This window comes from Entelurus aequoreus, linkage group LG27 (assembly GCF_033978785.1).
Source record: "Entelurus aequoreus isolate RoL-2023_Sb linkage group LG27, RoL_Eaeq_v1.1, whole genome shotgun sequence".
Classification (NCBI taxonomy): Eukaryota; Metazoa; Chordata; class Actinopteri; order Syngnathiformes; family Syngnathidae; genus Entelurus; species Entelurus aequoreus.
In genome coordinates this window covers 8,834,800-8,849,799 of record NC_084757.1, presented here as the reverse complement: position 1 = coordinate 8,849,799, position 15,000 = coordinate 8,834,800, and the positions used below count along the sequence as shown (strand labels likewise).

The window sequence follows — 15,000 nt, the reverse complement described above, 5'->3', positions numbered from 1 at the left end:
ATTGGACACAGTGTGTTGTCAAGCTTATGAGATGCGATGCAAGTGTAAGCCACTGTGACACTATTGTTCTTTTTTTTATATATATAAATGTCTAATGATAATGTCAATGAGGGATTTTTAATCACTGCTGTTTTGAAATTGTTACTAGTATTGATGCTGTTGTCGATAATGTTCATTTTTGTTTCACTACATTTGGATTGTTCCGTGTCATGTTTGTGTCCTCAATTGCTCTGTTTACTGTTGTTCTTAGTGTTGCTGGGTCGGGTTTGCTTTTGGAATTGGATTGCATTGTTGTGTATTGTTTTGTTGATTGATTAATAAATTCATAAAAATATTTAAAAAATAAACATATATAAATCAAATGTTAACAATCAAATGTAGATACTTTTTCTTATGCTTTCTTTTACACCTGTTGGGAGTGCATTCCACATTGATGTGGCATAGAAAGAGAATGAGTTAAGACCTTTGTTAGTTCGGAATCTGGGTTTAACATGGTTAGTGGAGCTCCCCCTGGTGTTGTGGTTATGGCGGTCATTTACGTTAAGGAAGTAGTTTGACATGTACTTCGGTATCAGGGAGGTGTAGCGGATTTTATAGACTAGGCTCAGTGCAAGTTGTTTTACTCTGTCCTCCACCTTGAGCCAGCCCACTTTGGAGAAGTGGGTAGGAGTGAGGTGGGATCTGGGGTGGAGGTCTAGAAGTAACCTGACTAGCTTGTTCTGGGATGTTTGGAGTTTAGATTTGAGGGATTTAGAGGTGCTAGGGTACCAGGAGGTGCATGCGTAATCAAAAAAGGGTTGAACGAGAGTTCCCACCAGAATCCTCAAGGTGCTTTTGTTGACCAGAGAGGAGATTCTATAGAGAAATCTCGTTCGTTGGTTGACCTTTTTGATTACCTTGGTTGCCATTTTATCACAGGAAAGATTAGCCTCTAGAATGGAACCTAGGTAGGTGACCTCATCTTTCCTGGTGATAACAACGTCACCCACTTTTATAGTGAAGTCATTGACTTTCTTAAGGTTGATGTGGGACCCAAACAGGATGGATTCCGTTTTACCCAAGTGTATGGATAGCTTGTTGTCAGCGAGCCAGGTGCAAGTTCTACAAAGTTCAGCACTGAGGATTTCCTCCACCTGTGACTTGTCCTTGCCGGATACCAGCAAGGCAGAGTCATCCGCAAACAAAAACAATTCACAGTCGCATGCCGATGACATGTCGTTTATGTATACCAGGAACAGTAAAGGTCCTAATATACTGCCTTGGGGGACTCCACAGCTCACTGAGAGGGGGGGGGGGGACACGGTGCCGTTCACCTCTACCACCTGTTTCCTCCCCTCCAAGTAGGATTGCATCCAGCTCCATGAGGTTTTGTTAAATCTGATTGCTCTGAGCTTATCCAACAGTATCTGTTAGTCTGTCTCTACCCCCCTCGGTGAAGCGACATCCGGTGGTCCATGTATCCCAGAGTAAGCCTGTCTCCAGTTCTCCACTCTCTTCCCCTGACCCTACCCCTCTGGATAACGGTGACCCAGTTTGGACCGTCAAGGAGATCCTTGGGGTCCGTCGGCAAGGTAGGGGCCTGGTATTTTTGGTACATTGGGAGGGTTATGGTCCAGAGGATAGATCCTGGGTGTCGGCCTCCTACCTTGCTGACCCCACCCTTCTGGAGGACTTCTATCAGGTCAACCCTGGAGCTCTCCGGCGCTCGTCGAGAGCCTCGCATAAGAGGGGGGGGGGCACTGTTACGGCGCTCGCGCAGTCTGCTTCTCCCTCCTCGGCAGGAGCTCCTCGAAGCTACGCTGCAAGCACCGCAGGACACGCCCCCGCACGCGCCACGCAGACCGCGGCCACGCGCCTCCACAGCCGGCGGCAATCATCAATCAACGCACCTGGTCTTGACGAGAAGCAGCAGCATAAAGGCTCACTCCACTGACTACTCCACGCCGGAACAAAGCCCTGATTCAGTAAGCTTCACGTCTCTGGCTCCTCACCTGTGTCTCTCTCTTTTGCTCGCTTTGTCTCCCTCGTGCCTAGTCCTTATTTGTCCTTGTCATCTCCTGTTCCCACAGTACATCCGTGTCTCCGCAGTGAGCCTCACCTGCCCATCTTCCCCCTGGACTCTGACTGCCTTCCTCCACCTCCGCAGTGGATGGAAAGAGTGGATGACTAAGAGTGGATGACTAAGAGTGGATGAATAAGAGTGGATGAATAAGAGTGTATGAATAAGAGTGTATGAATAAGAGTATATGAATAAGAGTATATGAATAAGAGTGGATGACTAAGAGTGTATGAATAAGAGTATATGAATAAGAGTGTATGACTAAGAGTGTATGAATAAGAGTATATAAATAACAGTGTATGAATAAGAGTGTATGAATAACAGTGTATGAATAAGAGTGGATGACTAAGAGTGTATGAATAAGAGTGTATGAATAAGAGTATATGAATAAGAGTGTATAAGAGTGGATGACTAAGAGTGTATGAATAAGAGTATATGAATAAGATTATATGAATAAGAGTGTATGAATAAGAATGTATGAATAAGAGTATATGAATAAGAGTGTATGAATAAGAGTGTATGAATAAGAGTGGATGACTAAGAGTGTATGAATAAGAGTGTATGAATAAGAGTATATGAATAAGATTATATGAATAACAGTGTATGAATAAGCATGTATGAATAAGAGTATATGAATAAGAGTGTATGAATAAGAGTGTATGAATAAGAGTATATGAATAAGAGTATATGAATAAGAGTGTATGAATAAGAGTGGATGACTAAGAGTGTATGACTAAGAGTGTATGAATAAGATTATATGAATAACAGTGTATGAATAAGAGTGTATGAATAAGAGTATATGAATAAGAGTGTATGAATAAGAGTGGATGACTAAGAGTGTATGAATAAGAGTGTATGAATAAGATTATATGAATAACAGTGTATGAATAAGAGTATATAAATAACAGTGTATGAATAAGAGTGTATGAATAAGAGTGTATGAATAACAGTGTATGAATAAGAGTGGATGACTAAGAGTGTATGAATAAGAGTGTATGAATAAGAGTATATGAATAAGAGTGTATAAGAGTGGATGACTAAGAGTGTATGAATAAGAGTATATGAATAAGATTATATGAATAAGAGTGTATGAATAAGAATGTATGAATAAGAGTATATGAATAAGAGTGTATGAATAAGAGTGTATGAATAAGAGTGGATGAATAAGAGTATATGAATAAGATTATATGAATAACAGTGTATGAATAAGCATGTATGAATAAGAGTATATGAATAAGAGTGTATGAATAAGAGTGGATGACTAAGAGTGTATGACTAAGAGTGTATGAATAAGATTATATGAATAACAGTGTATGAATAAGAATGTATGAATAAGAGTATATGAATAAGAGTGTATGAATAAGAGTGGATGACTAAGAGTGTATGAATAAGAGTGTATGAATAAGAGTATATGAATAAGAGTGTATGAATAAGAGTGTATGAATAAGAGTATATGAATAAGAGTGTATGAATAAGAGTGGATGACTAAGAGTGTATGAATAAGAGTGTATGAATAAGAGTATATGAATAAGAGTGTATGAATAAGAGTGTATGAATAAGAGTATATGAATAAGAGTGGATGAATAAGAGTGGATGACTAAGAGTGTATGAATAAGAGTGTATGAATAAGAGTGGATGACTAAGAGTGTATGAATAAGAGTATATGAATAAGAGTGGATGACAAAGAGTGTATGAATAAGAGTATATGAATAAGAGTGGATGACTAAGAGTGTATGAATAAGAGTATATGAATAAGAGTGGATGAATAAGAGTGGATGACTAAGAGTGTATGAATAAGAGTGTATGAATAAGAGTGGATGACTAAGAGTGTATGAATAAGAGTATATGAATAAGAGTGGATGACTAAGAGTGTATGAATAAGAGTATATGAATAAGAGTATATGAATAAGAGTGTATGACTAAGAGTGTATGAATAAGAGTATATAAATAAGATTATATGAATAACAGTGTATGAATAAGCATGTATGAATAAGATTATATGAATAACAGTGTATGAATAAGAATGTATGAATAAGAGTATATGAATAAGAGTGGATGAATAAGAGTGGATGACTAAGAGTGTATGACTAAGAGTGTATGAATAAGATTATATGAATAACAGTGTATGAATAAGAGTATATGAATAACAGTGTATGAATAAGAGTGTATGAATAAGAGTGTATGAATAACAGTGTATGAATAAGAGTGGATGACTAAGAGTGTATGAATAAGAGTGTATGAATAAGAGTATATGAATAAGAGTGTATAAGAGTGGATGACTAAGAGTGTATGAATAAGAGTGTATGAATAACAGTGTATGAATAAGAGTGGATGACTAAGAGTGTATGAATAAGAGTGTATGAATAAGAGTACCGGTATATGAATAAGAGTGTATAAGAGTGGATGACTAAGAGTGTATGAATAAGAGTATATGAATAAGATTATATGAATAACAGTGTATGAATAAGAGTGTATGAATAAGAGTGGATGACTAAGAGTGTATGAATAAGAGTGTATGAATAAGAGTATATGAATAAGAGTATATGAATAAGAATGTATGAATAAGAGTGTATGAATAAGAGTATATGAATAAGAATGTATGAATAAGAGTGGATGACTAAGAGTGTATGAATAAGAGTGTATGAATAAGATTATATGAATAAGAGTGTATGAATAAGAGTGTATGAATAAGAGTGGATGACTAAGAGTGTATGAATAAGAGTATATGAATAAGAGTGTATGAATAAGAGTATATGAATAAGAGTGTATGAATAAGAGTGGATGACTAAGAGTGTATGAATAAGAGTATATGAATAAGAGTGTATGAATAAGAGTGGATGACTAAGAGTGTATGAATAAGAATGTATGAATAAGAGTGGATGACTAAGAGTATATGAATAAGAATGTATGAATAAGAGTATATGAATAAGAGTGTATGAATAAGAGTGTATGAATAAGAGTATATGAATAAGAGTATATGAATAAGAGTGGATGACTAAGAGTGTATGAATAAGAGTGTATGAATAAGATTATATGAATAAGAGTGTATGAATAAGAGTGTATGAATAAGAGTATATGAATAAGAGTGTATGAATAAGAGTGTATGAAAAAGAATGTACGAATAAGATTATATGAATAAGAATGCATGAATAAGAGTGTATGAATAAGAGTGTATGAATAAGAGTATATGAATAAGAGTATATGACTAAGAGTGTATGAATAAGAGTGGATGACTAAGAGTGTATGAATAAGAGTGGATGACTAAGAGTGTATGAATAAGAGTGTATGAATAAGAGTGGATGAATAAGAGTGGATGAATAAGAGTGGATGCCTAAGAGTGTATGAATAAGATTATATGAATAAGAATGCATGAATAAGAGTGTATGAATAAGAGTGTATGAATAAGAGTGTATGAATAAGAGTATATGAATAAGATTATATGAATAACAGTGTATGAATAAAAATGCATGAATACGAGTATATGAATAAGAGTGTATGAATAAGAGTGTATGAATAAGAGTGTATGAATAAGAGTATATGAATAAGAGTGTATGAATAAGAGTGTATGAATAAGAGTGTATGAATAAGATTTATTCATGTATTTTATTATATAAAAATGGGAGCCATTACCTCCCTGCTTGGCACTCAGCATCAAGGGTTGGAATTGGGGGTTGAATCTCCAAAATGATTCCCGGGCACGGCCACCGCTGCTGCTCACTGCTCCCCTCACCTCCCTGGGGGTGATCAAGGGTGATGGTTCAAATGCAGAGAACAATTTCGCCACACCTAGTGTGTGTGTGTGTGACAATCATTGGCACTTTAACTGAACTTTTAATGATGTTATTCATATTATTCAGATTGAAAAGCTTAAGGGGCCGCATGTGGCCCCCGGACGTTCATTTGCCCAGGTCTGTGCTAAGGTGATCTCTAGAAGTGGTCCACACTCCATGTCAGTAGGTGGCGGTAATGCACACCAGAAGGTTGCTTGCCAACCTGCTATAAAAACAAAAGAAGAAGAAGAAGAAGATCCACACTTCCGGGTGGTGATGACGTCGCGTCGTGACGTCATATTTCAAAATGGCAGAGCCCGCGGAAAGACCCCCTGGAGTCGACTCCATTTCCCAAGAAAAGATGTCAACAGCGCGACTTGTAACAATTATAAGGCCGAGGAGGGTTATTTGAACACACACCATTCAATTATTATAAATGAAAGTCACGTTTTTTAACCGCTCCGGTCTCGTCCCAGCGGAAGTGACGCTAGCACGTCATCAGAATACAACAGGTTGCTAGCTAACACGCCTCCTATCATGTCAGCGCTGTTATTTGTTCCAATGTCATTCATTCCTTCTCATTTAGATCAACACGACGAGAGAGACATTCTGCCGCTAGACAAAGGTCACCGAGCAGCGACGAAGTTTGCATTTTCGGTAGGTGAGTGTTCAATTGTCCTCCGAGAAAAGTTGCATGAAGTCATTCTATTACACAGGTGAAAGTCATACACACATAATATGCTGGAAAAGTCCATTCATGTCAGCAATTAACTTCAAATGTCAAACTCATTTGTGATATTAAAGGGAAAACAATACTTAACTGTGCTTAAATGTATTTATATTATTCAAATGTGAATTATGCTGTATAATAGACTGTATTTATGTTATTGACATGTGAATAATGCTGTGTAATCAGTGTTGGGACTAACGCGTTACAAAGTAACTAGTAGTCTAACGCGTTATTTTTTATATTCAGTAACTCAGTTACCGTTACTACATGATGCGTTACTGCGTTATTTGATGTCATTTCTTATGTAGTATCGGCTAAAAACAGAAGATCTGAGTGTGTTTTATTGGAGAGTTGCAGTGTCGTCCTTCTGAATGATTCCCGGGCGCGGCGCCGCTGCTGCCCACTGCTCCCCAAGGGGATGGGTCAAATGCAGAGGACAAATTTCACCACGCCTAGTGTGTGTGTGTGTGACAATAATTGGTACTTTAACTTGAACTTAACTTAATTCTTCCTGTGTCACAACGGGGACAAGAGAAGAGGCGCTGTGTGTGTGTGTGTGTGTGTGTGTGTGTGTGTGTGTGTGTGTGTGTGTGTGTGTGTGTGTGTGTGTGTGTGTGTGTGTGTGGAGAGGGGTGGGTGGGGGGGGGGGGCGTGTCTGTGTTTACTTACAAGACATCATGGTGGAGCTGAAGCCGAGTTTCTTAACATGGAGATATTCTAGACTGACCATGTGTCTTCTTTTGCGGGGCTGTCCGGGCGGAGTTTCTTAAATGCCTCAAATGTCCGGCAGGGTTGCGTATATTTTCAATGTACGTTCAGGGTTAAGATGGGGTTAAAAACAAAACTAATTCGTGCAGCATTCGTGAGGGAGGGACAGAGAGAGCGAGGGAGTGGATTGATTGATTGAGACTTTTATTAATAGATTGCACAGTACAGTACATATTCCGTACAATTGACCACTAAATGGTAACACCCGAATAAGTTTTTCAACTTGTTTAAATCGGGGTCCACATTAATCCATTTATTTCAAACTGTCATTGCTCAAAACATAATATTGAATCAAAATCAATGTTATTATGAATTATTGACCTATCCAAGGTTCCCATTACTTCACATCAAATATTCCACTTTGAAAAATATTTTTGGTGGAAGATTTTGCATATTTTGTGTGTTTGCCATTAAAAACATAGTTTTGTTTGACAAAAAAGGGCGGAAAACAAACAGACAAAAAAACAACATAACTAAAACATTTTGAAATGAGGGATAGATCTGAAGTTGATGTAGACTCCAGAGATTTAAGCGTTAAATATAAAATGTTTGTATGCCCTGGCACACCATTATCATCATTTCATGACCCAAGCAAAACACTTTTTACACTTTTATACTGAAATAAATACACCTACAACTTATTCAATAAAAACATAGAAAAAACTACCAGCAGCGGTAAAGTTTAGATCCATGAAGGAAAGAAGAAAGTGAATGAATGTTTATAACTGAATACATTTACATATGTATACAAATTTGTTTTCTTTCTTTATTATTTTTTTAAATGAATTAAGTAACGTTTATGACAACCTTTTTCCAAAACACAATATATAATGTGAGATATAACAGGATAATGCATACGTTTATCTTTTTTGTTGTCAAAACGCTTACCAAAAAGTGGGACCCCAAAAATTTACTGTAGGACCCCATTTTTATGACTTGATGGGGTCCCTGGGACCCCATTTTGAAAATTCCTAGCGCCGATCAACAGATTGTATTATTCTCCAGTGCAATAACAGTACTTAAATGAAGGCTTAAAGGGCATTAATGGTAGCTTTAAAAAAAGAAGAAGAAAAAAACAAGTAACTAAATAGTTACTTTTCACAATAACGCATTACTTTTTGGTGTAAGTAACTGAGTTAGTAACTGAGTTGCTTTTGAAATAAAGTAACTAGTAACTGTAACTAGTTACTGGTTTTCAGTAACTAACCCAACACTGTGTATAATAGACTGTATTTATATTATTCACATGTAAAAAATACCTTAGTGTTTATTTTTATTGTGAGCGAACTGTGGTGCTGAATTTCCCCGAGGGATCAATAAAGTACTTTCTATTCTATTCTATTCTATTCTAAAAACATCCAAATCCATTGCTATTCTTTATATAAAGTAAGACACATGCTGAATAAGAAATATCTGCACATGATTCCTTGAGTAATTCGATTACAAAATACATTCGAGGAATTGTTGCTGCCTCGAGGTGTCGTACATATTTTTTTTTTACGGCATTTTGCCTGGTTCACTAAACAGTAGTCAAAGCTCACGTTTCGCACAGACTGTTTAGGTGTTGCACAGCGTGTTTACGTCACAGATCATCCCCCCCTTGCACTGCACGACACCGCTCTTTTAAGTACGCTCGAGTTTAGAAAACGTTTAAACGGCACCGTATGATAATCATCAAAAACGCACGAGAGACAAGAACTTTGTTTATGCGGTCACACCACACAGCACATAGGGCTGTGAGCGCACCTGTTTTTATTAGCACATACACATTTTTAGCTGTGCGTGTCAGCCTTCAATAATGAAAACAGGCGTTTAGGAAATAAGACGATTAGGCCAACCACAATAATTGAGGGCACATCTTAACGTGTATAATTAAACAAAATGATGATTTATTTGATTAATCGATCGGGATATTCGATAGAATACTCGATTACTAAAATATTCGATAGCTGCAGCTGTAGTTATATTATTCTTTTATTTTTCCATATCTAACATACTGTGTTGAACTTTGGGGAAATGTTTATAGAACAAACACAGGCTCAATAATTCAACTTGAAAAAAGGGTCATTAGAATAATACACAAGGCTGGCTACGATGAACCTGCCAATCCATTATTCGTAAGTTCTAATGTAGAGGTGTCAAACTCATTTTAGATCGGGGGCCACATGGACAAAAATCTACTCCCAAGTGGGCCGGACTGGTAAAATCAAGGCACGATAACTTAAAAATAAAGACAACTTCAGATTGTTTGTTTTTTTCTTTGTTAAAAATAGAGCAAGCACATTCTGAAAATGTACAAATCATAATGTTTTTTTGTTTTTTTTAACACTTATATGTTGCGGTTAATAGTATTCTACCTTTATTTGTCGATATGTATACTTTCTGATTAAATGATGTGATAATGTTCATCAGTCAACTCATTGGTGTTCATTTTTAATCTATTAAGATCAAATAATAATATGTTACTTAAATGGAGGCTTCTCACATGATGAGATAACTTCTGGAAATGACTGGCTCATAAGGGTCAAAGGTATAAATGTGTGTGTCCAAGTTAAAGGAAAAGGCAGGCTGTCTTCTTCTAATGGATTTATTACAATCTTTACAAGCTGGGTAACGTTTGTTGTGGTCTGGAACAACATGGCACAGCGTAGAACGTTTGGTGGACAAAATGAGACAAAGAAGAAGTGGCATAAAACACGTCTTTCTGTGGCAGCGTCGGAGAAAGTTGTACATGTAAACAAACAACAATGAGTTCAAGGATCGCTGAAATTAGTAGGACAAAACAGTGCTTGCTAAATACTCTCATCAGTGAAGCATGTTTAACATAAACAGTGGGACTTCTAACAATTAGGAAGGTTTGTGTCATGTTTGTTCTCCTACAGAAAATATATTCAAATAAAAATGTTCTTCATCTTTTTCCATTTTCACACATCTCTGAAAGAGGTCCAGGGAGCCACGAGGGCGGTGCTAAAGAGACGCGGGTTGCTGACCCCCGGCCTACACCCTAAACTGGCCGCCAGTTCATCACAGGACACATGAACAAGCCTTCGCCCTCAAATCAGAGAAGTATTCATTTACTCTAACATGATTTGTATTCAGTTCAATGCATTTATTGTCATTGTCATAGTGAATAACACACACACTGCATAGTAACCATGTATCAAAAATGCGTTAGGTGGTGCAATCCTGACCCATGAAACGCGTAAACACAAAGGGTGCCACGAACGATGCACAAAATTCACAGTCTGGTATGGATCGGTACTTGAGCGGCGCCGTTCGATACATTTTTTCAATACCCAAAAGAGGGAAATGTTCATGCCTTTTTTTTAACTTGTGGTTTATTGAAATTGTCGTTGTCCACGACAGAAAACGGTCGGCAAGGCGAGTTTATTTACAGAGCACAGTTCGTACTACAGGCAGGCCAGTCTAGTACCCGCACTCTTTTACTACGAAGCCACGCTGTTGTAACACGTGCAGAATGTGGCTCGGCGATATCTTACTGAAATAAGCAGGGGCGGCCATGAAAAAGACGTCGCTTGGATGGCAACTTTTGTTGCTCCAAAACCTGTATGTACCTTTCAGCATTAATGGTGCCTTCACAAACGTGTAAGTTACCCACTAATACACCCCCATATCATCAATCTTTATTGCAGACCTTAAGATCCATTTAAACATATAAAAACAGAATATAATACATTAAAAAACAAAACAATAAAAACATACATTAAAAACAAAACAAGTTTTCCATACAATTACAGACGCTGGGTTTTCAACTTTGCGCCTAGCACAATCCGGATGGTTCTTTTCCTCTTTGGACCGGAGGACACGACGTCCACAGTTTCCAAAAACAATTTGAAATGTGGACTTGTCAGACCACAGAACACTTTTCCAGTTTGCATCAGTACATCTTAGATGAGCTCGGGCCGAGCGAAGCCGGCGGCGTTTCTGGGTGTTGTTGATAAATGGCATTCGCTTTGCATTGTAGAGTTTTAACTTGCACTTACAGATGTAGCGACCAACTGTAGTTACTGACAGTGGTTTTCTGAAGTGTTCCTGAGTCCATGTGGTGATATCCTTTACACACTGATGTCGCTTTTTGATGCAGTACCAACACAAATACAACTTTGAAACTACGTGCTTTCTGAGAAGATTACCGTAGTAACTAGTATACCATGCAAAAGCGCAGATTCCAACCAATCAGTCCATCTTAGATGAGCTCGGGCCGAGCGAAGCCAGCGGCGTTTCTGGGTGTTGTTGCATTTATCAACAACACCCAGAAACGCAGAGTTTTGAGGACGAAAATGAATTGATACCATTTTAGAATAAGGCTGTAACATAGCAAAATGTGGCAAAAAATGAAGCGCTGTGAATACTTTCCGGATGCAGTGTACAGTATAAAGGGCAGATCAATAGAAGTGATAATTAGACGTTGCAGTTCATGGGTGGGATGTGAGAGAGGGTCACTGCCTGAGGATACAGACGAGCTGTTGGCAAGTTGTCCTGGCACGTATAGACCTGTTCCTTCTACCTGAGGCCGCAGGTGAGGAGCAGGGTGTTGTTGGTCACGCAGGATGCTGTGCACTCACCTCAGACAGCAGGTAGTGTAGACTGTGCCCATCTCTGGAAGACTTGATTTTTTTTCAGCTCTTTTAATCACCGATTAGAGAGTCTGCTGTCATGGCACACTTCTAAAAGCTCACTCTTACACTAGGAAGCGGAGTCATTCATTGCGCTTTACCTGACACATGAAACGTGACAAATACGATCGCTGAGATGAAACGGATCAGGCCCGTGAACAGGTTCTATCCGGATTAATTTGCTAAGTATACAAATGAGCTGAAATTTTTGTATGAAAGAAACTGCTGTTTAAATGTGTCCACTAGATGTGGCAATGGCAATTCTTTGTATCTTTGTAGATGATGCTACATACAGTATGTACAAAAAAAATAAAACACATGATGTTAGTGCAACAGTCGAAGAAAATTAGCAAACTACATAAATAACATCCTGTAATTTGATTTTGATTTTTTTTTTTTATCTTGTTAGATTGAAAATGAACACCAAAATGAACATTATCACATCATTTATTCAGAAAGTATAAATAACGACAATTAAAGGTAGAACACTATTAACTGCAACATGTAAGTGTAAAACAACAACATGATTTGTTTATTTTTGAGAAATTCTATTTTTAAACAAAGAAAACAATCTGAAGTTGTCTTTATTTTTAAGTTATCGTGCCGTGATTTTACCAGTCCGGCCCACTTGGGAGTAGATTTTTCTCAATGTGGCCCCCGATCTAAAATGAGTTTGACACCTCTGGCCTAGATAAATTGGTAAACATCCTCACAAATATTGATATAAAGCATTACCGTATTTTCCGGACCATAGGGCACACCGGATTATAAGGAGCACTGCCGATGAATGGTCTATTTTTGATCTTTTTTTTCATATATAAGGCGCACCGGATTATAAGGCGCATTAAAGGAGTCATAATATATATATTTTTTTCTAAATGTAAAAGACTTCCTTGGGGTCTACATAACATGTAATGGTGGTTCTTTGCTCAAAATGTTGCATAGATGATGTTTTACACATCATCTTCAAGCCGCTTCGGGTGCGCCGTTTTGTGGGCGGTCTTATTTACGTGGCTCACCTTCGGCAGCGTCTTCTCCCCGTCATCTTTGTTGTGAAGTGTCAAAAGATGGCGCTAACTGTTTTAATGACATTCAGACTTTACTTCAATCAATAACGGAGCAGCATCTCCTCATCCAGAAACAACAACACCAGAAATGTGTCCCGTGAAAAACCGTCCGACCAGAACTCTAATAACTAAAGTTCCTTGGGTGAATAATGGTAACTCACTACACCGGTATGTTTTAGGGCTTTCATGGCGAGTTTACTGACTGAAATAAGTAATAACTTTACACTGCTTTTTATTAGAAATGGCAACAGCAGAGGATGGATGTCCCATAACAAGAAGGTGGAGAAAAAGAAGAAGCTTATCGACTACGGTGTCGGCACGGACTACAAAGGCGGACCTGCACAAATTTTCAGGTACCAGAAGGTAAGAAAAGTTTCTTTTGCATAATATTGCGAAACAAAACACCAGAAAATATGTCTTACCTTATACACACACCATAATAATACTCCTATGTTGAAGCACAGTACAATCCATCAAGCGGTGCAGTTTCATAGCTGACCAAAGTCCTACTAAAACATTTTGATAGATTTTTGAGCGCCGTGTGTAATGTTCTATATTTTCAAGGGAGCATATACAATGTTGGTGTTGTTTACTTGAGTCATATTGCGGTCTACACGAAATCAAATCAAATCAATAATGGAGCAGCATCTCCTCATCCGGAAACAACCACACCGGAAATGTGTCCCGTGAAAAACCGTTCAACCGGAACTCTCTAATAACTAAACTTCCTTGGGTGAATAATGTAAACTCACTACACCGGTATGTTTTAGCGCTTTCATGGCAAGTTTACTGACAGATATAAGTGAGAACTTGACACTACTTTATATTAGTAATGGCAACAGCGGAGGATGAATGTCACATAACAAGAAGATAGAGAAAAAGAAGAAGCTTATTAACTACAAAGGCGGACACACAATTTTTCAGGACTCATGCAGATCCCAAATACAGATCAGCAGGTACCAGAAGTTAAGAAAAGTTGCATAATATTGCGAAACAAAACGGCAGATAATGTCTTACCTTATACACACACCATAATAATAGTCGTATGTTTAATGCGCCGACAATCCTTCAAGCGGTGCGGCTTCATAGCTGACCAAAGTCGTGCTAAAACATTTTGATAGATTTTTGAGCGCCGTGTCTAATGTTCTATATTTTCAACGGAACATTTAAAATGTTGCTGTTGTTTACTTAAAACCCATCATAGTGCAGGCTACACGTATCTCTTATGTTTGACTGCCATCTACTGCTCACACTTATAATTACACCATGTACCAAATAAAATCGCCTCGAGGTGGGTAAGCTCAACCAAACTTGTTCATTACATTAGGCGCAACTGTGTAAGGCGCACTGAGAAATAAAAAAGGATTTTAAATGCGCCTTATAGTCCGGAAATTACGGTAAACGCATTGGCCAAAAAGTGCATTGTGTGTCCTCGCCGCAATCTATTTTACATTGTTGAAATGTCGGCAAAGCAAATGTGAGTATGTGAAGAACGAACCTGGAGTGAAACAGCGCACAATTCAACGTCAAGTTCGATCTCGATACCTTTCATCTTTACCATGGAAAAAAGGACGTACGCCAGGTTTTTGTGCATAAGCACAACATAACACGAGGCCCCTGCTGAATTGGGATCTGGTCACCCTTAGATATAGAGCAGTGTGAAAAGTGGAAGTGTGCCTGCTAACTCTCACATGCTGTGTGATTTGATAATAACATAAAAAAAGTCCACAATCCAATTTCACAGTGTGATGTTCAGTCAAAGGTCGTACACTTTGGATCCTATTAAAAGTTCAAATGGACCAGAGAGCACCCTCGCATAATGTAGGTGCACGGTGGTGATAATGGCGGTGGCAAATTAATATGTACAGTACAGTACATTATTACCTTTTTAACACTAAATTACAAGAAAAAATTGTTTTGCTAAAATGTCGTAAGGGGGGACCCTTACAAAAAATTCCAAAAAACGGAC

The 15,000-nt window shown here is 38.0% G+C and overlaps 1 protein-coding gene across 3 annotated transcripts in view; it reads left to right on the top strand.

The window, feature by feature from the left end:
- rab6ba (RAB6B, member RAS oncogene family a) overlaps positions 1-14,288 on the top strand; it is a 66,782-nt gene extending 52,494 nt beyond the window's left edge. For 2 of the 3 annotated variants that reach the window (XR_009824781.1, XR_009824780.1), the window contains exons 10-12: positions 6,416-6,490; positions 10,269-10,393; positions 13,103-14,288. The gene's annotated coding sequence lies outside the window, so the exon portion shown is untranslated. The remainder of the gene's footprint in view (positions 1-6,415; positions 6,491-10,268; positions 10,394-13,102) is intronic. The other variant, XR_009824782.1, reaches the window with a different exon arrangement.
- The last annotated feature ends 712 nt before the right edge of the window (positions 14,289-15,000 follow it).